The sequence below is a fragment of the Tupaia chinensis genome, unplaced genomic scaffold (genome assembly GCF_000334495.1).
Source record: "Tupaia chinensis unplaced genomic scaffold, TupChi_1.0 Scaffold000101_1, whole genome shotgun sequence".
Taxonomy (NCBI): domain Eukaryota; kingdom Metazoa; phylum Chordata; class Mammalia; order Scandentia; family Tupaiidae; genus Tupaia; species Tupaia belangeri.
This window is the reverse complement of record NW_006159565.1, coordinates 2,469,243-2,494,931: the sequence shown is the minus strand read 5'-3', so window position 1 is coordinate 2,494,931 and position 25,689 is coordinate 2,469,243. Positions and strand designations below refer to the sequence as shown.

General features: G+C 42.0%; 1 protein-coding gene and 1 long non-coding RNA gene across 2 annotated transcripts in view; both read right to left on the bottom strand.

The window, feature by feature from the left end:
- Positions 1–2,974, bottom strand: part of LOC102481895 (zinc finger protein OZF) — a 12,149-nt gene extending 9,175 nt beyond the window's left edge. The window contains exon 1 of the mRNA XM_027769996.1: positions 2,808–2,974. The gene's annotated coding sequence lies outside the window, so the exon portion shown is untranslated. The remainder of the gene's footprint in view (positions 1–2,807) is intronic.
- A 799-nt stretch (positions 2,975–3,773) lies between these two features.
- Positions 3,774–18,262, bottom strand: LOC114006936 (uncharacterized). The gene is made up of 3 exons (XR_003548592.1): positions 18,107–18,262; positions 9,746–9,869; positions 3,774–3,816 (listed from the first exon to the last, which is right to left on the bottom strand). It is a non-coding gene; the product is annotated as an uncharacterized LOC114006936 (long non-coding RNA).
- Positions 18,263–25,689: the final 7,427 nt, after the last annotated feature.

Genomic DNA, 25,689 nt, shown 5'->3' with positions numbered 1-25,689 from the left:
AGAGTGTGCCAAAGTGTTCCTGATGGTAGAAAGAGCATGTGCAATGGAGGAGCAGGAAGTAGGCCAGGGCCTTGGAGCAGCAACTGTGACAGGGAGAGAGGCAGCGGGTGGGTGGGAGCAAACTAGACTCCAGGCCACGCTAATTCCAAGACAATGTCCTGACCTCTAGAAAACTGGCCAAGGGTCAGGGAAGCCTCAGGACACAAACCCAGGGCTTCCTGATGAGGGCCCAGCGTCACAAAGTGCTGCCACTGCTGCACTACCAGTTGGTCCCAAGCCATCGACTTTCTCAGTCGGTATTGGCTTATCACACACTAAACTGGTGCAGTCCAACAGAGACATAAAATGTAAGCCACACTTGCAATTTGAAATGTTCTATTAGCCACATTTTTCTAAAAAGGAATATAGATAAAATTACCTTTAATCATCTATTTTTATTTAGTTCAATATAGATAAGTGTTATCATTTCAATATACAATCATTGTTTTTTATTACTGGTCTATTTTTCATACCACATATTCAAAATCTCCATATTTTATACTTATAGTTAATCTCAATTAAGATACCATATTTTAGGGGCCAGCAGGTGGCATAGTGGTTAAGGCACTGGACTCACACATGACCAACTGTGGTTCAAGTCCTGGATCCAGTGGCTTGAAACTCACACTGAGTATGCGTGCACGCGTGCACTCAAAATCCCAAGAGGAGAATGGAGGAGAAGGGATTGCAGTGTGGACATCCCCCAGGGGGTAATTTCTTGCTTTCTGTCTCTCTGGTGAGCACACATGCACTATAGCAAAAACCTCTATAAAAACAAAAAAGATACCATATTTTAAATGTTCACAAGAAAAGCCAGTCTTTTCTTCTTTTTTGAGAGTTGTTTTTTTTTGTTTTTTTGTTTTTTGTTTTTTTTTTTACTATAGGATGCGTGCGCTCGCCAGACAGACAGAGAGACAGAAAGCGAGAAATCACCCCCCAGAGGGGATGGTCACGCCGTAATCCCTTCTCCTCCATTCTCCTCTCGGGAACTTGGGCATGCACGCATACTCTCCTGGCATGAGTTTTAAGCCACCGGGTCCGGGATGCAAACCGCAGTCGACTACGTGGGAGTCCAGCGACATAGCCATTACGCTAACTGCTGGGTTCCCAGTCTGTTTTTTTAAGAGAGATTTTTGTTATAGGGTATGTATGCTCACTGGAGAGACAGAGACAGAAAACAAGAAATCCCCCCACCCCCCAGGGAGATTTGCCATGCTGTAATTTCTTTTAAACCATTCTCTTGGGATTTTGGACACACACACACACACACACACACACACATGCACATACATACACATGTACACCTGGCATGAGTTTTAAGCCACTGGGTCTGGGACTCAAACTATGGTAGACTACATGGGAGTCCAACAATGTAACCATTACACCATCTACTGGTCCCAGAAAAATCTAGGCTTATCAAACTAATCAAGTGTTTAACAAAAAAGTATTTTCCTGGGATTCAGCTTTCAAATTTAAATGCAAATTAACACTTTAGGTCCTCTGTCGCACTAACCACATTTCAGGTGCTCAGCAGCCACATGTAGCTAATGGCTACCATATCGCACAGTGCAGAATAGACTGGGTAAATACTGCTGTATTTCTTTGCTGGACACAGGGAATTGGTAGGTAAAACTACAAATCAGGGACCAGCAGATGGTGTAATGGTTGCACAGGGAATTGGTAGGTAAAATTACAAATCAGGGACCAGGTGTAATGGTTACATCACTGGATTCCCATCTAAGTCGACCGTGGTTTGAGTCCCAGACCCAGCGGCTTAAAATTCATGCCTGGAACCTGAGCACGTGTGCCTAAAATCCTGAAGGAGAATGAAGGAGAAGGGACTGTGGTGTGGCCATTCCCTCCCCCACCCCCCGGGGCAGAGAATGGCAATTTCTTGCTTTCTGTCTCTACAGGCTAGCACATGCACCCTATAGCAAAAATCTCTCTCTCAAAAACAAAACAAAAACCCACACATCAGGTCAGTTGTTAAGGGTCCAGTTCTATAGTCTCTCTGCATCAGAGCCCAACTCCACCACCTCATAGACAGGAAACCTCAAGCAACTTGATTAGCATCTCTAGCCTCAGTTCATTCATCTATAAAATGGGGAGAGGTCATATACATGTGTGTGTGTGTGCGTGTATACATATATATATACACGCACGCACACATATATACATATATATAGTAATATACATATATACACACACATATATATATAGTATTGTATATTAGATATAGACATATCTTTTCTCAGGTTTATTCATGAAATAATATATAAAAAGCACAGTGACTGGTACAGAAGTGCTCAACAGAGGGGTTTTTTTTTTGTTTTTTTTTTGAGAGAGATTTTTGCTATAGGGTACATGTGCTTGCCTGAGAGATAGAAAGCAAGAAATTGATCCCTGGGTTGGGGGAGGGATGGCCACACTACAATCCCTTGAGATTTTGGGCATGCAAACACATGTACCTTGTGTGAATTTGAAGCTGCTGGGCCCAGGACTCAAACCACAGCCGATCATGTGGGAGTCCAGCAACATAATCATTAAGCCATCTGCTGGTCTCATGCTACTATATTTCTAGCTATATGGATGAAAAGTCAGTATGAGGGAAGGAAGTTACAGATGCAAAGCCCAAGGAACAAGAAAGACTCTTGACAAAGTCTGGGCTCCTGGATTCTCTGAATTCCTGCAAACCTGCTCTTCCTACAGGTCAGGAGCTACCTTCTAGTTTGTGTGTGTGTGTGTGTGTGTGTGTTTAATATTCTTACCTATATCTATGTGGGTTTCTGGCTCTTATAACTTCAAGGATTCTGCCAGGGCACTTCACATCTATGCAATCCTGGAACCCAGGGTAAAGAGAGCTCTTTTAGGAGTAGAGGAATTGGAGAATTCCAATCCTGACAGGCTGCTGGAAAGCAACATCAATGATGCCTGAAGGAAGATAACAATTGAATGAGAAAGGACTAAAGGACACCAGGGGTAGATGGCTGAGGACTGAGCCCTGAAAAGAGAGGGGTGGTGGCCACCCCAAATTTGAGGAGAAAAACCAGGAGTGCCCGGATCATCATTTCCCTATACATCTCTGCCAAAGATGGACACTAAGCAGTTCACGCTTCATTTGCATCAAAAGTTATGGAAAATAATCTGAAAGAACATGCAACCCATTCACTCATCCCTCTAGATAACAAAGTGTTCTTTCTAGGTCATTTTGAACATTACAAGACTCTCTAGAGACCAGAATGTTTGGATTCCCTAAACAACTAGAATCACAGATGTCTGCTTTACATAATATCTGCTGTTTCTACTGGAAAAAGAAAGGTCACAAGAGATTTGCTATTGCATTTCTTTCAAGGTTGTTATTATTGAGGAACCTGCCTGCTATGTCTCTCATATGAAGATCCATCAAATAAATTTCTAAGTGTCTGAAAAAGCTTTATTTCCCCTGAGAAGCTGGTGTACTTGTCCCAGAAAACACATGTCATATATTGGATGGAAACTGCTTGCTTTTTTAAAGTGTCAGAAATGTCAGACATGAATTTGCAGAATACTTAATAACTCCAGCTCTCTCTGTACAGGATCTAGTCTGTCCTTCCCACAGCCTTGAGCTTTCATTCTCTTGGTATTTTCACTGATCCTGACTTTGGCTTGCATTTTGTTTATTGGATGCATCTTCATAAGCATCCCAAATCTCTAGTTAAAAAAACAAAGTGCAGTATGAAGAAAATACACACTCACCTGGGACATGATCCTTCTCTGCTGTTCTGGGAAAGCAGACACCTGTGAAGGCAGATATTAGAGTAGGGGAGAAGATGTAAGAGGCCCACCTTACCTCGTGGGCTCCCAATTGACTGCTGGGACACCCCAGGTATGGGTGAGAAAAGGCTTGTTTTTTTGTTTTTGTTTTTGCCACATAAGCTGCGTGCACTGCCAAGATAGAGAGTGAGAAAGTGAGAAATCACTCCGCAAGGGGATGGCCATGCTGCAATCCCTTCTCCACTGTTCTTCTCCTGGGATTTAGGGCATGCATGCACACACACACGCTTTGATTTTCAACTTGGCTGGTCTAGAACTCAAACTGTGGTTGGCCATGTAGGAGTCCACTACGCCACCTGCTGGCTCCTTTGACTTTTTATTTTATTTTATTTTTTATTTTATTTATTCATTCATTTTTTATTTTGACCAGAGAAAGACAGAGAGAGAAAGAGGGATAGTGAGAAAGCAAGCCACCAGGTCCGGGACTCAAACTATGGTTGGCCATGTGGGATTGTCCAGTGCCTTAACCACCACGCCACCTGTTTTTGGAGAGGTTTTTTCTATAGGGCACGTGCGCTCGCCAGACAGAGAGAGACATAGAGACAGAAAGCGAGAAATCACCCCCCAGGGGGGATGGTCACGCTGCAATCCCTTCTCCTCCATTTTCCTCTTGGGATCTTGGGCACGCACGCACACGCGCCCGGCGTGAGTTTTAAGCCACCGGGTCCGGGACACGAACCGCGGTCGACTACGTGGGAGTCCAGCGACATAGCTATTACGCTAACTGCTGGTTCCCTCAAAGTGCAATTCTTGACAACTTACTACCCAGAAATTTGATTGGCAGAAATTTATTCTGGAGAAACAGTCACGATTTAGCTGCCAAGATATTTATTATAATTTGGTAAAACTCTGGGGAAAAAAATAAACGGAAATAACTAAACCCAACTAAAGAGAGAACTAGTTAAGTAAATACACTACATTCAAAGAGGAAAAATTATGTGGCTAATAAAAGTAAAATCTTAGAAAAAATTTTATTGATAGCATATTGATAATGAAAAAGTGGTTAGAAGCTAATTGATCCAACACACATCCACATCCACACATTTGTCAGGATAATCTTAAAAATGATGCAAGACAAAATGCTGGTAGTCATTAGCTTTGGGTAATAGAATAATGATCACTTTAAAATTTTCTTTGTACTTGAATGTTCTAAACTTCTCTGTGTATTTCAGATTCAATCAATTTTACAGCTCCTTAAGAAATATCTATAGCCTACTGATCTTTTTTTAACCTAGAGCTTCTAATGACCAGTCCTGCCCTTGAAGTTGAAGAAGTTAAAAGGAAAAGATAAAAAATGGGTTCTTGAAAGCAGAGGTTATTAAATGGAGCTTAGCTGAGGCAAATGGAGGTTTCTTAACTAGAGCCACTCAATTCTGTCCATGAATCTTGTTAAGTTTATTTTTCCTCTCAGAGTTGCAGTCTGTCAGCAGTCACTTTTATTAAGAATTGGCCTGGGGTGGGGGCTGGTAGGTGGCATGGTGGTTAAGGGTACTGGACTCCCACATGGCTGACCACGGTTCCAGCCCTGGTGGCTTGCTTTCTCACTCCCCCCCTTCCAACATGCACATATTCACATACTCCCTCACTCACTCTGTCCCGTGCTAGTCAAATTAAAATAATAAATAAATAAATATAGTTAAATTTTTAAAATAATAAAATAATTCTTAAAAAAAAAATTGGCCTGGGGACCAACACATGGTATAATGGTTACATCACTGGATTCCCACATAGTCGACCACAGTTCAAGTCCTGGACTCAGTGGCTAAAAACTCACACCAGGCACATGTGCGTGTGTGCCCAAGATCCCGAGAGGAGAATGGAGGAGAAGGGATTGCGGCGTGGCCATCCCCCTTGGGGATGATTTCTTACTTTCTGTTCGTCTCTCCAGCAAGCCCAAAATCTCTCTAAAGAGAGAGAGAGAGAGAATTGGCCTGGTATAATTCTGCTGATCTTTCCCCAGGAAATGACTCCTGGTGTGCTTCTGCCACTTACAAAATATGAAGCGAGGTCTGAGGGCTTCTGTGCACTTCTCCTTTCCTCATTTCCCAGGGAACAGGAGTAAGAAGGCTGAGGAGCAAAGGTGCACTAGCTGGACACCCCAAGCAGACTTGCACCCATTGCCGACTCCAAGGGGACCTCAGGGGAGCTCCTTCTCCAGATGGAGGCATGCTAGAATCAGCAAGATCACCCCGGTGGCTTCGATCCCTGAGTTCAGTCCCAGAATCCTGCAGAGACACTAAAACTCTGTGGAATACATTAATTCCATAAATAATTCTAAGGGCGATATTTTTTTTAATTGGATACTATCTAGAGCTTAAAAGTAAGCAATTAGAGGGGGCTGGCAGATGGCAAGGTGGTTAAAGGTGCTGGATTCCCACATAGCCAACCATGGTTCAAGTCCTGGGCCTGGCAGCTTGCTTTCTCCCTTTTCTTTTCTCTCTCTCTCTGTCTCTTTGGTCAAATTTTAAAAATATAATAATAACAAATAGAGTTAAATAAATAATTCTTAAAATATAAGCAATTGATAAATCATGATACAAATGAAGCATGCCAAACTATGACTCAATTAAAAATATTACAGAAAATATATTTGATGTGGAAACATCTTCCAGCAATATCAGTAGGAAAAAGTAGGAATGCTTAAAAGTATGATTCACAGGTGGGTGACAGGAGGTTGGTGGGATTGTTCTCCAGAGGCCTTGAAATTTCAACTAATTCCCAAACACCCAAACTCTAAGGTGGAGCTTCTAGACACACCGTAACAAATTCCTTCCTCTGGGAGAAGGAGCGTCTCCTGAAGAAGTTGCCTAGGAGAAGGCGAATCTAAGAGAGCCATTCAAGGAGCCTGGAGGGCACCTGTAAGAAGAAAGAGCTAGCATAGCATATCTCAGGCCAGGCATGTGCCCAGCAGCAAAACAGAAATTCTCAGGCACGCTGTAGGTCTCGAGGGGAGACCACAAGCAAGCTCTTGTGCAAGTTTGGGGCATCTGTGAACACAGAAACAGAATCCTCTTCAGGAGCTGAAGGATCAAGTCAGAGCATGGCAGCCAGACAGAAGGGTGGAGAGGGGGTAGGAAGGGGCACCTGCACTCCCTGCATTTGTGGGAAACTGGATGCAACAATTTCCTGGGGGCTAAGAAGATGCCAGAGAAGCTAAATGCGCTTGAGCTTTACTGCAAGGATGCTGGCTATACAAGCTGCTTGCCAGGGTGAGAAGAGCCAGCCCAAGAGGCCGAGAATAGTCAGGAAAGAGCTGGAGGGGGTTAAAGAGGGTGGTAGAGAGGTCTTCTAGAGAGCCCCCTACTGGTGTCACAGGCTACACACCCCACAAAGAGCCTCACTTGGCTTTCTGTGTGAGGACAGCCACCAACCCAGGTGAGAGCTACAAATAGCACCAACCAAGCAACAGATATGTTCCACTTTCGCCCTGTTTTCCCTCCTCACATCCTGACCCCAGAGGAGAAAGCAGCTTTAATGAGGAGAAGGAAGAGTTAAAGGCTGAGGAAGGGCAGTGATAAATTATAGGCCCTTCTCCTGGGGAGGTCTTCTGGGAGGAGAGAAGCTATAAACTGGATGTGAGTGAAATGTTCTCCAGACTGTCAACAAGCTAGGAGAAATGACCCTTATCATGACCTAAAGTAACTGAGTAGCTGTGAGGTCTCCCTGAGATATCCCATAGAGGAAAAAGTAATGGATTGAATGGTAACCCCCTCAAAAGACATGTCAAAGTCCTAACCCTCGAGATCTCAGAATGTGTCCTCATTTGGAGACACAGTTCTAACAGAGGTGATCAAGTTATGGTGCAGTCATTAGGCCTTAGTTCAATATGGCGATTGTGCTTATAGAAAGAGGAAATTTAGACATGGACACACACAGGGAGAACAGTAGGTGAGGATGAGGGTAGAGGCCGGGATGATGCTTCTGCAAGTCATGAGCACCAAAGACTGCCAGCACCACCAGAAGCTAGGGGAGAGACCCGGAACTGATTCTCCCTCACGCCCGTAGAAGGAACTAACCCTGCCAATGCTTTGATCTCGAACTTCCTGCCTCCAGAACCCTAAGATTACACATTTCTGTTGTTTAAACCACCCAGTATGTGGCATTTCATTATGGTAGCCCCAGAAAACAAATATAGGCAGACAGAGCCCACAGTGTTGGTCAAAAAAATTGTAGCTGGAGACTCTTCACTTTTTTTCTGTTTGTATACCTCAACTGTAGCACATTTAATGTGTTTATATAAACATATAAAGAAAAAAGAAGAAAACAAAATATTAACAAATGTCTTCTTTGCACAAGAGTCTTTTTCCTAACACAGTGACATATTCTAATTATTTAAAGAACTATTTATTTTATTTATTATTATCATTATTATTATTTCACATGAGTTTTGCCAGAGAAAGACAGAGGGAGAGGGAGAAAGAAAGCCACCAGGCCTGGGATTCGAACCACGGTCAGCCATGTGGAAATTCCAGTGCCTTAACCACCACAGCACCTGCTGGGACCCATATTCTAATTTTTAAAATGAAAATATGTATGCGTTCTTTGAATATTTAAGTATTTCATAATAATATACCTATATCATCTTACTCCTATCAAAGTCCTTCCCTGGAGGAGAGGAAATCCATGAGGAAGCCTGAAGGAGTAGAATGTGGGAGGTGAGAGTTTTAGTGATAAATTGTTTAACAGTGGAGGAAGCCCCTGCCTGCAACAGAAGCCCTGAGTGCAAGTGCTGGTTTGGCCTTTAGCCAGCTGGGCCGCTCTGACCACTATTCTCTTGCACATTTTCTATAGACTTTAACATAGGAAGGAAAAATAAACTACTCTCAGATTAAGAAAGCAACTTTTTGGAACCAGCAGATGGTGTAATGGTTGTCACTGGACTCCCATGTAGTTGAACATGGTTGAATCCCAGATCTAGTGATTTAAAATTCATGCCAGGCATGTGTGCGTACATGCCCAAAATCCCAAGAGGAGAATGAAGGAGAATGGATTGTGGTGTGGCCATCTCCCATGGCGGCGGGGGGGGGGTGTGATTTCTTGTTTTCTTTCTTTCTGTCTCTCTAGAAGAGAAGAGAAGAGAAGAGAAGAGAAGAGAAGAGAAGAGAAGAGAAGAGAGAAAAAAGAAAAGAAAGCAGCTTCTAGGGCAAGCAGATGACATAGTAGTTAAGGTGCTGGACTCCCACATGGCTGACCGCATTTTGAGTCCCAGACCTGGTGACTTGCTTTCTCACTTTCCCTCACTCTCTCTGTGAGGTCTCCCTGAGATATCCCATAGAGGAAAAATAATTTGCACATGCCATGTAGCAAATTTTAAAAAATAATAATAAATAAAATAAAATCCTTAAAAAAAGAAAAAGAAATGTCTATGCCTGACTGTAGGATAGGGGGTACACATGTTTACTGAAATTTACATGGAAGGGAAATAAGGGCAAAGTGAAAGCTAGACCCATAGACAGGAGAGAATGAAAAGACCATATGTGAGTTTCTAGAGCACCTTGATTGGAGGGATTTCCTTCAAGTGTTGTAGAAATCTCTTTGCTCCTATCCATCCCCTCTTACACCCTAAAGGAAGTTGCTCTTTTTCCTTCTAGCAAAACTTCTACTAACTAAATCCCACATGATTCCCTGCTGTGATTTCACCCAAATTCATTCTGTCAACAAGTGGGTGAGGGCTGTTTTGGATACAGAGATTCTAGTAGCCACTGCTCTCTAACTTCAGCCCTAAGCTATGTAAACAGGCCTCAGGAACAGGGATCTCACTTTCCAAAGAAGGTTCCTGCTTCAAGGGTTACCTTCTGGGCAAGGATTATTTCATTCTGGAGGTACGTAAGCCTTGAGGACTTGGGCACGTTCACTTGGTAGCCTAAGTTCTGTTCTTTGACTGAGACCTTACCTTTGGTCAGAGGCTCAGCTTCAGCCTCTAAGACTCTTCACAGGAGTTGAAACTAGGCAGAAAGGAGGGAGGCACCTCAGCTACAAAGTCCAAGCCCAAGTCTTCACAAAGATAGTAAGAAAACCTGAAAGCAAGACGATATGGTTAGATGGGGCCAGCAGGTGGTGTGGTGGATAAGGGTGCTGGATTCCCACATGGCCAACCATGGTTCAAGTCCCAGACCTGGTGACTTGCTTTCCTCACTTTCCCTTTCTTTCTCTCTCTTGGAAACAAAACAAAACAAAACAAAACAAAAACTAACAATAACAAATGGAAATAAATAATTCTTTAAAAAAATGACATGGTTAGATGCACCCAAAAACATTAGTAAGGCACTTTACATCTGAATCGGAAACAACTGGTAACAGAAGGGAAAGTCGAAGCTGGAAACACAAACACATACACATACACACACAGGAGCTGATGATCCTTTTCTGGCTTTGAAAATAGAGGGGCCATGTTGAGAAGGAAAGCTGGTAGCCTTAAAGAACTGGTGAGGTCCCCAGCTGATGGCCAGTGAAGAGCCAGGAACCTGAGCTCTAAAACCACATGCTGCCACCCACCCCAGAGCATTAGGAGGTAGACCCTCCCGTGAACCTCCAAGATAAGAGCCCAGCCATCCAACTCCCTGACTTTGGCCTGTGATACTGTGAGCCCAGATCCCAATCAAGCCCACCTGAACTTCTGACCCACAGGACTGGGAGCTTGTAAATAAGTGTTGTTTTAAATCACTAAATGTGTATAATCTGTTACACACAACAGAAAACAAATACAGACCTCCACTGTGTGTTACAAGAAAGATCAGGGCTGGCAGGAGCCCAGAGAGACTCCCTTAGGAATGGGACTTGAGGAGGGATGTGAAGGGAAACATACAAAGCCCCATCCAGAATTTTCTCTTCTGAAGAACAAAAGCCCTAAACCACTGCGGGAAATGCATTTCCCCCCGGAAGAGGGACAGGAATGCTGTGTCCTGAGGTGGAGCTTACAGGTCTCCTACCCACTGTAGAAGGGGCAGGATCACTGAGACTCGAACCGTCTAAACTGAGACAACAAAGAGCACCTCTCCACCCCCAGGCTGGCAAGCACTGAGAAGCCAACAACAGTCACTGATATGGAGAGAGGGTCAAGAGGGGACGGTCCACCCAACTGAAGCACAGAATGATGCTAGAGTGCTGTGAAGCTTGTGCTCCAGTGGAGGTAACCATGGCAATAACAAAGCCACTGCCCATTTGACTCTCCCTTGAACAGGGCTCCATCACATACAGTAACAGCCCAGCAAAAGTCTCTACTGTGCTAGCCACAACCACCTCGCCTTCAAGATAAAAGACAAGATGTGCAAAAAGAACAACTCACTGCAAAGAGACAAAGCAACAATCAGACGCCAGCTCCATTTTAGGCCTGTATGCACCAACTACTGTATATGATAAATAAGTCCCACAAATGTACATGAAACAATAAAGATACAATGAGGAGAGATTGGAAGATCTCTATCACAGTAAAATATTTTAATACACATTTAGAAATTAAGACCTAAAATACAATTAGAATACTTAAAGATATATGAGATAGGAATCACAATTAAACATCTTTTTTTTTCTTTTTAAAGAATTATTTATTTAATTTTATTTATTCATTTATTTATTTCAATTTGAACAGAGAGTGACACACAGAGAGAGAGAGAGAGAGGAAAAATCAGAAAGCAAGCCACCAGGTCCAGGACTCAAACAGGGGTTGGCCATGTGGGAGTGTCCGTTGCCTTAACCACTGTGCCACCTGCTGGTCCCACAGTTAAAAATCTTGATCTAGTGGATACAGAAAATAATATACTCAAATAGAGAATATATGTTTTGTTTTTTAGAGAGAGTTTTGCTATAGGGTGTGTGCGCTCACTGGAGAGAAAGAGAAGAGAGACAGAAAGCAAGAAATCACCCCTGGGAGTAGGCCACACTGGAATCCCTTCTCCCCCTTTCTGCTCTCAGATTTTGGGCACACATGCACACACACATGGCGTGAGTTTTAAGCCACTGGGTCCAGGACTTGAACCAACTACACAGGAGTCCAGTGACATAACTATTATGCCATCTGCTGGTCCGAGAATATACATTCTTCTTAAGCACATCTGAGAAGTGTATTTATAAAAATTGTGTTATAAATGTGTATTTATAACACAAACCTTAACAAATACCACAAAGGAAAAAAAAATCAAATGGCATACATTCCTCTCTCTGATGAAAAGAAAAAGAACTAGAAAACAATAAAAAGTGTGTTTACAAAAAAACAAAAACAGGGACCAGCAGATGACAATAAAGTTAAATAAAATAATTAAAAAAAGAAAAACACACAGAACCAGCAGTTGGCATAATGGCTATGTCGCTGGATATAGTCCACGACCACGACCACATAGTCGACCATGGTTAAAGTCCTGGACAGGGTGGCTTAAACTCACGCGGAGGGGGACCTGCAGGTGGCATGGTGGTTAAGGTGCTGGACACTCCCACATGGCTGACTACGGTTCAAGTCCTGGACCTGGTGGCTTGCTTTCTCACTTTCTCTCTCTCTCTCTCTCTCTGGTCGAATTAAAATAAATTAATGAATAAATAAAATTAAATGAATCTTAAAAAAACAAACAAACAAACTCACACGGAGTGTGTGTGTGTGCGTTCCCAAGATCTTGAGAGGAGAATGGAGGAGAAGGGATTGCGGCATGGCCATCCCCATGAGGGGCGATTTCTCATTTTCTGTCTCTTTGTCTCTCTATTTCTGGTGAGTGCACATGCCCTATAGCAAAAAACTCTCAAAAAACAAACAAACAAACAAAAACCCTAAACTACTGGGCTAGCTGGTCGTGTGCTGGTTAAGGTGGCTGGATCCCACCTGGTTGAATGCATGGTTTGAATCCTAGACCCAGTAGCTTGAGAAACACGCTGGTTGCATATGTGCACATGCCCCAAATCCCAGGAGAGATAGAGGAGAAGGAATTGTGGCTTGACCATACCCCATGGGGGAGTACTTTCTCACTTTTCATTTCTCTATATATACATAGATATCTCCAGCAAGCACATGTACATGTGCCCTCTGGCCAAAAAACAAAACAAAACAAAACAAAAACAAAAAATCTAAACTACTAAACTTAATGAAATAGATCCATACTATTTCATGTGACGGTTAAGGCAGCTAGATCCCACATGGTCAAATGTTGGTTGGAGTCCACAACACAGAGGTTTGAAAAACACACTAGGTGCATGTGTGTGCATGTCCAAAATCCTGAAAGGAGGGAGAAACAGAAGAGATTGCGGCATGGTCACCCTCTGCGTTTGTTGGGTGGGGAGAGATTTCTCATTTACTCTCTCTCTCTCTAGTAAGCACATATGCCCTTTGGCAATTATTTTTAAAAGAAAAGAAATTAATCTGTACTCAAAAATATACCCATCAAAGAAATACTAGGTCCAAATATTTTTAAGGAATTTTACCAAATTCTACTCAAGATTTTTGCAATATATATAAGAGATTTGAGTTTTCTATTTGTCAGGAAGTTTTAGTGATGCATATATTTCTAGAAAATTGTCTAATTTAATTTCAAGTGTATAGCATAAATGATTTATAATTTTTAAAATACCATATCTGAAATTGTCTTTTTTTAATGTCTAAAAATGTTTTTTTCTATCTCAATTATGTCAAAATTTTGTCTATTTGCCTTAGTTTTAAATACAAGCAAATTATTTCTTCATTTTAACAATACTTTCAGAGAACTAATTTTAGGTTTTTTTCTTTTTAACGTTTTATTTGGGAATAATTTCAAATGTAAAGTTGCAAGAATAGTATAAAGAATTCCTGGGACCAGCAGTTAGCGTAATGGCTATGTCGCTGGACTCCCATGTAGTCAACCACAATTCGAGTTCCAGACCCAGTGGCTTAAACTCACGCCAGGCACATGTGCGTGCATGCCCAAGATCCCAAGAGGAGAATGGAGAAGGGATTGCAGCGTGGCCATCCCCCCTAGGGGGTGATTTCTTGCTTTCTGTCTCTATGTCTCTCTCTGTCTTTCTGGCAAGTGCACATGCCCTATAGCAAAAACCTCTCCAAAAAAAAAAAAAGAAAGAGAATTCCTGAATACTCTTCATGTAGAGTCCTCAAATACTAATGTTTTACCAGATTTGTGTAGGGTGGTATGGAGATGGAAGGATTTCAGTACTGATAAAGGAAGAAGAGTCTACCATGAGGTAGCAGTCCTACAGGAACTTTAGCTGGGCAAGGCTTTGCAAGTACAGGGCCTGCCCCTCACAGCAGGAGATCACCCAGAGGCTGTGGCATGGGGCCCACCCTGCAACACACACAAAGAAACAGGCAACTCCTGAGTATTTCTAGGTCAGAGCTGCTTGGGGTCTGAAAAGCCCCATGGTTTTTATCTATGGTTAGAAGCTGTTGGGTTCAGTTTCCTGGGGGTATATCAAGCAAGAGGGCTCTAAATGATTAAACATCTGTTAACGTTGGACTGTGATTAAAATGATAGATGTTTTGAAACTTGAGTTTAGGGCTGGAGGGATTTTGATCTAATGAGACTCATCCTTCTGTAAAGAAATGACGGAGGAGTCACTTGAATTATAGAGGCCATCTTTGGCTCAATTACATAACAATTTATCCTTTTCTTTGTCTCCTCTCTCTGTGTGTGTGTGTGTGTGTGTGTGTGCTAATACTTCATTGTCCATTTCCCCCAAAGAAATTTTGTCAGCAACCACAGTATCGTGATGGAAATCACTGGTACTGTATTATTGTCTAATCCCCAGATCTCTCAGATTTCATTAGCTGTCCTGTTAATATCCTTTCTTGCTAAAGAAATCTTGGATCCTTTACACCATTTCTTTTCATATGTCATTGGTCTCCTTTAGTCTAGGACTATTCCTCAATCTTTGTCTTTCATAACATTGATATTTTTGGAGGTGTTACAGACAAGCTATTATTATTTTTTTTGAGAGGTTTTCACTATAGGGCGCGTGCACTCGCCAGACAGAGAGAGACATAGAGACAGAAAGCGAGAAATCACCACCCAGGGGGGATGGTCACGCCGCAATCCCTTCTCCCCCATTCTCCTCTCGGGATCTTGGGCATGCACACACACACGCGCCTGACGTGAGTTTTTAAGCCACCAGGTCCGGGACGCGAACCGCGGTCGACTACGTGGGAGTCCAGCAACATAGCCATTATGCTAACTGCTGGTCCCCAGACACGTTATTTTGTAGCATGTGCTTCACATTTAGATTTGCTTAATGTCTTATCATGATTAGATTCAGGTAAAATAAATCTGACAGGGATTTTTTTTTTAAAAAAGAATTATTTTATTTAACTTCATTTGTTTTATTTATTTATTTTAATTTGACCAGAGAGGGACAGAGTGAGCTAGAGAGAGAGAGGTGGAAAATGAGAAAGCAAGCCTCCAGGTCTGGGACTTGAACTGCAGTCGGCCGTGTGGGAATCTAGTGCTAATGACCATGCTAGCTGCTGGCCCCAGAAAGATTTTTTTAATCTACTCTATTATTTCTTTTTAAATTTACACTCATATTTGTTTCTTTTCTTTCACTTTTTAGAATTACTCTTTTTTCCCTTATGCTAGCCTCCTCAGTTGAATATTATTAATATTTAGTCTTTTCATTCTACTCAGAGATTCATGCCTTAAGTCAGACATGTGTTCATAGATATGTATGTATCAGCACAGCTTGCTATTGAAAGTAGTTAGATTATTTAAGAAATTTTGTGAATCAATAAAATGTGGGAGAAAAAAGGAATGGAAAACAACTGTGGACACCTGAGATAGTGTGAGAGGAGCGTGGCAAATGGCAGAGGGTGAGAAATAGGGGGAAAAAAAATATATATATATGACACTAGAAGTGGAAAATTATTGACAATAACATGAATGATTAAGCTACTATGCAGCATCTTCTGGACAATGCTCAGCGAATAAATGTAAATTAATTAATTTTAAAAATAAGATAAAAAAATTTAGTCCTTTTATTTAAAACATAGAGATATAATAAAATGTTAATAAGAAAAAAAGTAAAACTAATTCCTGGAAAATATTCATTAAAACTAATAAAATGGTTGATTTGTATTTAAAACTAATAAAATAGATAAACCTCAAGCACAATTTATTAAGGCAAAAACAAACTATTATTAGACATAAAACTGATGACAATTTCAGATCTAGTAGAGTTTTTTCATTACAAGAGATTACTATAAATTATTTAATAAATATATGATTAAGATAGATGACACTAGAACTAGAAAATTATTGACAATAACATGAATGATTAAGCTACTATGCAGCATCTTCTGGACAATGCTCAGCGAATAAATGTAAATTAATTAATTTTAAAAATAAGATAAAAAAATTTAGTCCTTTTATTTAAAACATAGAGATATAATAAAATGTTAATAAGAAAAAAAGTAAAACTAATTCCTGGAAAATATTCATTAAAACTAATAAAATGGTTGATTTGTATTTAAAACTAATAAAATAGATAAACCTCAAGCACAATTTATTAAGGCAAAAACAAACTATTATTAGACATAAAACTGATGACAATTTCAGATCTAGTAGAGTTTTTTCATTACAAGAGATTACTATAAATTATTTAATAAATATATGATTATTTAATAAATTTGAAATTAACTGGGACAATTTTCTTAAAAATATAAATTGAAATGAACTGACAAAAGAAGACAAAAAAACAGAATAAAGCACTAAACATTAAATGAAATGAATCCGTACTAAAAAATATACCTATCAGAAAAAGGCCAGAAATTTTCTCAATCTATTCAAGATTTTTTTGTAACATGTATAAGACAAAATGAATTTGTATGTAGAATATATGGGAGGAAAATACTAACAATAAGAAAAAGACAATCCAAGAAACATATAGCAAAGGTTATGAACATACAAAATAATCATATGGTCACATTCATAATTAGTAAGTAAATGAGAACATGAAAATATACACAGCAATTTTAGAAGTTACATCTGAGTGAGGGAGGGGTGCAAAGGGGTTCCAAATGTATTTATAAGGTTTGAGTTCTTTAGAAAATCTGAAGCAAATTAAATAAACTTTTAAATTTGTTCAATCTGGATGATGAGCACCAAGTTTCTTTATTTAAACTTCACTATGTATTTAGATATTTTATAATAGTACTAGTTAAATGGTAAAATAGAATTATAATCATGTTGTAGGAAAAATCGTCTTTGATATGACCCAGGCACAAGTAAATCATAATAATAATAAACACATACTTTTGGCCTTATTGAGATTTAAAACTGTAGTGGCCGGTTTCACCGCCCTCCCCTCACCTCTAAATCTGTTCCATCTTAAACAGAAAAGCATCCTACAAATCCTCCTTCAATTCTGCATCACATCCCACCTCTCCGCAGAGTGCCCTAAAAGAGTAGTCTCTACCAGAGTGTCTTAGCCACCTCCCTTCTCCAACAGTCTGCAACCAAAGAACTCACGCTGTCCCACTCTCATCATCCAGACGGGGTCCTTTCCTGTCTTCGCATACGTGAGTCCCAATTCTTAATTTTCTCATTGCCTTCTATCTTAACTCTATTTGCTGCCACATTGTGACCACCCCAAACAATCGTGCTCCTGCCCCACAGTGTGCGCTCGAGGCGCCAGCAGGAGGGAGAGCGCACCCCTTAACCAGTTCGCTGCCTGACTGGCTCCAGCCTCTGTTCCCACACCGCCTCCACGACGCTACACCCCCCAGTGCTCGTCATGTCATGCCTTGCACTCCTTACAAGTGCTGGTCCTTTTGCCTCTTGTCATCTACCCGGATCTCATTTTTCTTAGTCTTACCTGTTGGAACTGATCCTCATCCCCCGGCTGCCCATGCCTCCACTAGAGATAACTATCATGATAGGCTCCTACTATCAACCGCAACCATCGCGTTGTATAGCTGTCAACGTGACCAACATCTCCGTAAGACTGCAGCCAAGACACGGACCCCGTGTGCGCTTCCCAGGCATCCGATCCAGGCATCAATAAATGTTGACTGGAGGAGCTCAATACCCTTCAATGATAACCATTTCGTGCTCTTTCTCTCCAAACTCAGCGTCTATAGTTGGCTGCAATGGGGGTCTGTGGGAGCGAGGGAACATCTGAAAGAGAGGGTGTTTGCTACAAGGGCTAGGGGCTCTCCTCACTGCTCCCTCCTACCCCAGGAGACCTAGGCACCTGCGGAGGCACGAGTGGAGTTCAGGGGCCTGGATCGGCAGAGAAGCTCCAGGTCAAGGGGAACAAATCCATCCTTAAGAAGGAGGGGAGCCCCCTACCTCACCTGGTCTAGGCTGTCACACCGACAGGTGCCCTGCACGAGTCTCCTGAGGACGTTGAGCTCCAATGAGGCAGAGCTACAGGAGAGAGGAGCCGTGAAACTAGTAACCTGCGGCTGCTCGCGGACCACCACCACCTGTAGAGTCCGGCGGGACGGCACCCGCACCCCAGACCCTGGTGCACAACAGTCCCCGCCCAGCACGGTCCCGCTCTGCAGCGAGTGGGTGCCGGCCACACTCGCACTCTCGACTCAGCCCTGGAGCAAGAAGCTGCCTTTCCAACGTGAGCGCAAGGGTGTCAGGCCACACCAAGTCCAAGGTACCAGTCGCCGTGGGAACAGCCTGAGGTCTGGAAGTGTTCACGTCAGAGACACCTCAAAAAACTGCGTAAGAGCCCCCGAGGTGGGGGTGGTGGACTACAACTCCCGGTAGCCTTCACGGTGTGGCGCTTCCGGTCTTGCCTGACGTACTTCCAGCTACAGCCAGGCTTGTGTGGGTGAGCAAGGCATGGTGCGGTGGCCTGCCCCGTGACGCCTTTGAGGTGGCACCAAACAGACACAAAGTCTGTTGGCGAATTAGCTTATGTTTCCTCCCAAAGCTGTCAATCATCTTTGTGGGGCCCACATGGATCTGCTGCCATCCATTCCAGCCCCACACCATCATGGGTGGGCTGTGAATGCCCTAAATTTGGACGACCAATCTGAGCCAGGCACCAGAGAGTTTTACTCAAGGAGTTCTTTGTAGGTATTTTATTTTATTTTTTAAATAATTATTTAACTTTATTTATTATTATTATTTTCCAGTTTGATCAGACAGAGAGAGAGAGGGAAAGGGAGAAACCAAGCCACTAGGTCCAGGACTTGAACCACGGTCAGCCATGTGGGAGTCCAGTGCATTTAACCACCACGCCACCTGCCACTGGGTATTTTATTTTTAGTAAATGCCTGAACTTCAGCTCTTAGGACAATCCCCAGACACGTGTCATTATTCCCATTTCATAGGTGAGAAATGAGAGGCAACTGAACTTTTGAAACAATGATCAGGTGTAAGGGAATCCCTGCATAAAAATTATGTCTGTAGCACTTGATAAGGTGATCATGAAGTTGGAGGTCTTCAAAAAGTTTATGGACAGTGTGTGTTGTGCAAGAGCAATATGGAAACTAAAAAGGTTTTGCAGCAGAGTAAACTACTTAATACTCAATATGATGTCACCATATTATGACACAGAAAGAAGGCCTCAATCTTGGGCTTCCCCACCTCCAGAGCCCTGAATTCTAAATTAACATGCTTTTTGTTTTCCTTTGAACACAGTGTCTTTTTTTTTTTTGGTGGCTTCTCATCTTGTTCACCTGTAGAGAAGATGCCTTTAGTTTCTACCATGGGTAATATTTTATGATTCCATGTTGGGAACCAGCAGTTAGCGTAATGGCTATGTCGCTGGACTCCCACGTAGTTGACCGCGGTTCGCATCCTGGACCTGGTGGCTTAAAACTTACACCGGGCACGTATGCGTGCGTGCCCAAGATCCCGAGAGGAGAATGGAGGAGAAGGGATTGCGGCGTGACCATCCCCCCTGGGGGGTAATTTCTTGCTTTCTGTCTCTATGTCTCTCTCTGTCTGGCGAGCACACGTGCCCTATAGTGAAAATCTCTCCAAAAAAAAACAAGAATTTTAGAAAAAGCACAGCAAATCCAAATAAATGTGAAAAACTGAAGAATAAATTGGTAAAATAGAGATTAAATGCCAAGTAGAAAGTATCAAAAATCCAAAAGACCTAATTGTGAAAGGCAAAATTATATCATTTTTAGAAGATAGAATATAGAGCAGTGTCTTCATGTTTTTAAAATGTTGAAGGACTTTCTAAGAAAAAAATAATTAACTATAAAGAACAGATTAATAAGATTGTATACAGAGGAAGAACACCATAAAGAGAATGAATGAACAAGTTACAGAGCAGGATGAGAGCTATAATAAGTATAACTTACAAAGACTCATCTGCAGAATTAAGAATTCTTACAAATCAGTAAGACAAAGGCAGATAAAACCATCGGAAAATGAAATGGTCAAAGTATTTGAAAAAGCACTTCACAGAAGAGAAGAATCCAATTGGCCAGTTAAACTTAAAAAAAGATGTACAACTTTGAGCCAGCAGGTGGCATGGATGTTGAGGCGCTAGATCCCTCATGACCAACTGCTCAGTTCAAGTTCTGGACTCAGTGGCTTGGAAATAACACCAGGCATCTGTACATCCCTGCCCCAAATCCCAAGAGGTGAATGGAAGAGAGGGGATCATGGTGTGGCCATTGCTCCTGGGAAATATTTGCTCACTTTCTCTCTGTCTCTCTCTCTCTCTGGCAAGCACAGCAAAAACTTTTTTTAAAAAAGTGTTCAACTTCAGTGATAACCAAAGAAATGCAAATTTCAAGTCACCAGGTTGGCATTGGCACCACCAAGGACCAGAAAGGATATAAAGCAACTGGAATGCTCATTGCTGGTAAGAATGGAAATTAATACTACATGGGGTAACATTTTGGTATTGTCCAGTCAAATTGAACAAATATATGCCCTGTATCCCAGCAATTCTACCTCTAGATGTATACTACTGAGAAGAGCTTCTTAACTTTGTTGACATTTTGGCTTAGATAAGTCTTTTTAAATTTTTTTTTTTTAGGTTTTTGCTATAGGGCACATGCGCTTGCCAGACAGACAGAGACAGAGATAGAAAGTGAGAAATCACCCCCCCGGGGAGGATGGCCACGCCGCAATCCCTTCTCCTCCATTCTCCTCTCGGGATCTTGGGCACACATGCACAGGCGCCTGGCGTGAGTTTAAGCCACTGGGTCCAGGACTCGAACCGCGGTCGACCACGTGGGAGTCCAGCGACGTAGCTATTATGCTAACTGCTGGTCCCTCAGATAAGTCTTTGTTGTAGAGGGCTTTCATGTGCATTGTAGGATATTTAGCAGCATCCAGATGCCAGTAGCATCCCCTACAAGTTACAACAACCAAAAATAGTGACAAACATTATCACATGTCCTCTGGTTTTGAGCAAAGTTGTCACAGTTGAGAACATTGATTTAATCCAATTGGTAGTTATGTTAAGTGGGGCAAAGATGTATAACCTCATCAGATTTGAAACTTAGATAATGAGCATCTTGAAATTAGAATATGTGGCTTATAAGGTAGGCTGCGCTTTCCTTCTTCCACAGCCAAAGATTGGGCTGCCTTCAAGAACACAAGGAGTTCTTTTGACATCTCCATTTGGAAGTTTGGACTTGCAACCCCTAAAGCGCTTGTAGAACTGAGACTGTCACTCATTCTGTGAGAAATATTGCCCTGGAGGGGCAAAGGAAATACAACCATTTTGAAATATACCAGAGCATTGTCTTCTGAACAAGATCTATCTTAAGGAGAAACTATTGTAGCTAACCCAACCCTAACCTGCTGGGATTTTTTTCAGAACCTTTCTGATCTGGAGGAAAGAAATACCCAGCTTCATCTGCCTCTAGCTGGCCTATTACCACTAGCTAAAGTTGTGAAAGAGCTAAGAAATACTTGTCAAGTTCACGGTTCAGAGGCACAGGCTCATTAAAAGACTGAAATCTTAGTCAAAGAACTGTAGAACACTCCTCTCCTCCCACACATTATCAACACATTATTAAAGGCAGTACAATTACAGCAGTTCCTTTTACTCAGTGCATCATGTCCACTTTTTGATAAAAATTACAAGTCATTTTAAAAGACAAATGCATATCTTAGTTACATCCAACTTCTCAGAGACCATGCAAATGAAAAGGAGTGCAATACTTAGTGTAGAGAAAAAAAACCTCATAAGCCTACAATTTTGTACTCTGATAAACTATCCTTCAAATGTGAAGGAGAAATGAAGATTTTTCTCTGACAAACAAAAATTGAAGGACCTTGTTGCCCACAGATCTGCCTTGTAAACATATGTTATTAGGGAATTTCAAATTAAAACAACCATGAGTTATCACTGTACATCTAATAGAACGAACACCATCCAAAACACTGACACTACCAAATGCTGGTAAGGATGTGAAGCAACAGGAATTCTCATTCATTACTTGCAGGAACACGAAACAATACAGCCACTTTGACAGTTTCTTTTAAAACTAAATATACTCCTACTATATGAGTCAGTGATCATACTCCTTGAGATGTGTATGTCTATCCAAATGAACTGAAAACTAAGTCCACACAAAAACCTGCACCGGTTTTATAGAAACTTTATTTATAATTGCCAAAATTTGAAAGTAACTGAGACTATCTATCCGTGCCTGTCCCACCACTGTATTTTGTAAGCACACAATTTGTCTGATTTCATAGACTAACAGCTTAGGAGGAATTTGCCTGAGGATTGACAATCCCTTGAGTCTCACTCATATCTGATTTAGATGAGATTCTGAACTTCAAACTTTTGAGTTGATGCTGGAAGGAATTAAGACTGGAGGGGCTATTGAGATGGAATTAATGTATCTTGTATGTGAAAAGGATATTAATTCTGGGAATCTAGAAATAGAATGCTATAGTTTGAATGTATCCTCTCCTAAAGTCAGTGCCATCATGATAATATTAAGAGATGAAGGGTTGGCCCCGTAGTCTGGTGGTTAAGGGAGCCAGATCTCATTTGGCTGACTGTGGAGAATCCCAGACCCAGGAGCTTGAAAAACACTCCAGGTACACGTGTATGAATGCTCCAAATCCCAACAGGATAGAGAAATGGAGAAGAGGTTGGAGTGTGACCATGCCCCAATGCAGGGGGTGGGGGGAGGAGAGGAGGTGCTTTCTTCTCTATATATCCCTTGGTCTCTCTGTCTTTCATTAGTGAGCATGCATACCCTTTACCAAAAAAAGATGAAGGGACTGAACAATGGTGCAGCTGTGAAATGTGATGTTCTGTGAGGCTGACCCATATGAGGAAGTTCTGACACTTCCCTGAGTACACTGGGCATATGTGTGCCCATGACACAGGCCTGGCTGAAGCTGGGGATGGAACAGGTACAAGTACACTATAAAGACGACATCTCAAATCAGTGAGCAGGATAAAAGACTTTCTTTAACATTTTAAATGGGGGGAAGTAGGGGGTCCCAGAGGACACATACACTCCCAAGAAAGAGAAAGTGACTATGCCTCACGGAGAGTGGCATAGTCATGCTACAATCCATTCTTTCCATCTCTCCTTCCTGTTAGGATTTTGGGTGTACACTGGCATGTTTCTCAAGCGTGTGGGTTGTGATTCCAACCACAGGTTGACCATGTGGGACCTGGCCAGATTGTGGTACATTGGTGAAACTCTGATGATCTATGAGGTTGACCCACTTGGGAAAGTTATGGATTCACATCCTGTGACCTCTCTGATACACAGGGCAAGTTGTGATGGGGGCTGACTGAAGTTAGGAGAAAATTGTGATATCAAGATCCTATTGGGGCTGGGGGTGGCAGGTGGCATGGTGGTTAAGGGCACTGGACTCCAACATGGCCAGCTGCGGTTTGAGTCCTAGACCTAGGGGTTTGCTTTCTCTCCCCCCCCCCAGGTAAAATAAAAGTAATAATTAATTAATTAATCAAAAGTTAAATAAAATAAATCTTAAAATATAAAAGATCCAATTGGGGGTGATCTCTCTCTCTTGCTCATACAAGAAATAAACTTAAGAGAAAAAAAAGGGACCAACAGATGGTGTAATGGTTACGTCCCTGGACTCCCACTAGTCAACTGCAGTTCAAGTCCCAGACTTGGCAGCTTGACACGCATGCTGGGTACGTGTGCATGCATGCCCAAAATTCTGAGAGGAGACTGGGGAAGAAGGGATTGCAGTGTGGCCATCCCCCTGGGGGATGATTTCTTGCTTTCTGTCTCTCCTGCAAGTGCACGTGCCTGAAAGCACAAAAACTCTCAAAAAAATATATATATGTATAAATATGTTAAGTGATGCTACAATGAGACAATCTACAAAATCCAGGCAGTAGTAAATTCTACAATATTGTCAACAAATATTAATAAATGCAAACAGGGGAAGGGGAGGGAGAAGGAAAAGATGGAAAGTGAATCTATCAATCAAAATGATTAAAGAGCATATTAATCATTAATATGATTAATCATATCGTGGACCTTATATGGAGCATATTATCTAAACATAGAGCTAATTTTCTTTCTTCTCCAACTCATATGCATTCTCTTATTAACTGTACTGGCTCACACTGTGTGTTTTCTGTGTCGTATTCTGCTTCCAGGTCTCCTCTGGGACAAAAATAGCCAGAGAAATAGTTGCATTTTATCAGGGACCACATCCTGAGAAGAACCTTAAAGTTACATCCAGAATAAGATGCAGCCCTTGACCTGACTGGCTCTAAGCTGACAGACCAACACCCCTGGCTCCCTTCTTCCTCCTTTGTCTCTATCTCCACCTCCTCCACCACCCCTCTGACAGGGTGAGGCAGTGTCATAGCTTAAGCAAGTACACTGACCCCTGCCTCCAGGAGTAGGTAGGTGGGAGAGGTGCCCCTTTTCAGCCTGGGGGATCTGGAATGTATGTGAGGCCTCCTACATCACCTTCCTTCTGCTCTGTCTTTTTTTTTTTTTTTTTTTGAAAGAATTTATTTATCTTTATTTATTTATTTTAATTTGACCAGAGAGAGACAGAGTGGGAGAGAGAGAGAGTGTGTGCCGTGTGTGTGAGGGAAAAGTGAGACAGCAAACCACCAGTTCCAGGACTCAAACCGCGGTTGACCGTGTGGGAATACCACTCCCTTAACCACCATGCCACCTGCTAGCCCCTCCTTCTGCTCTTTCCTTGTAGGATTGAGGAGGTCTATTTCTCCCCTCTGAAAACTCAACCTCCTCAATCCATTACTCTGTCTCTGCTCACCCAAACCACACTTTTTCCTTCCTTTCCTTCCCTCTTATTCTTTCTTCCCTTCCTTTCATTCTCTTTCGATTTGCCAGAGGGCATGTGCACTCACAGAGACAGACAGGGAGACAGGAAGGGAAAGTACCCCCCCAATGGGATGTAATCATGCCACAAACACCTTTCCTCCACTTCCTCATCCTGTTGGAATTGGGGGGCATGCACATGCCCAGTGATTTTCAAGCCACCAGGGCCAGGATTCAAATTGCTCAGTTGGCCATGGGGGATCTACTCCCTTAACTACCATGCCACGGAGCTGACCACCCAATCCCATTTTTAAAAAAATAATTATTTATTATTTTATTTTATTTATTCATTCACTTTTTTTTTTTTTTTTTTTTTTTTTTTTTACCACAGAGAGAGAGGGGGGGCGAAGTGAGAAAGTAAGCCACCAGATTCAGGACTTGAACCCTGGTCGGCCATGTGGGAGTGTCCAGCGCCTTAACCACCACACTACCTGCTGGTCCCCACCCCAATCCCATTTTCATGAGAAACAGTAAAAGGGTTATGGCTATGCTTGTTATGTCTCCATTTAAGTTATTTAACTCTTCCACTTCCTTCCTCTCTCTGTGGATTTTCACTTTCTCTAAATCCAGTTTTTTTGTTTTTTAATTTCCTCTCTCAATTTGCCAGAGGGTCTGTGTGCTCACCAGAGACATGA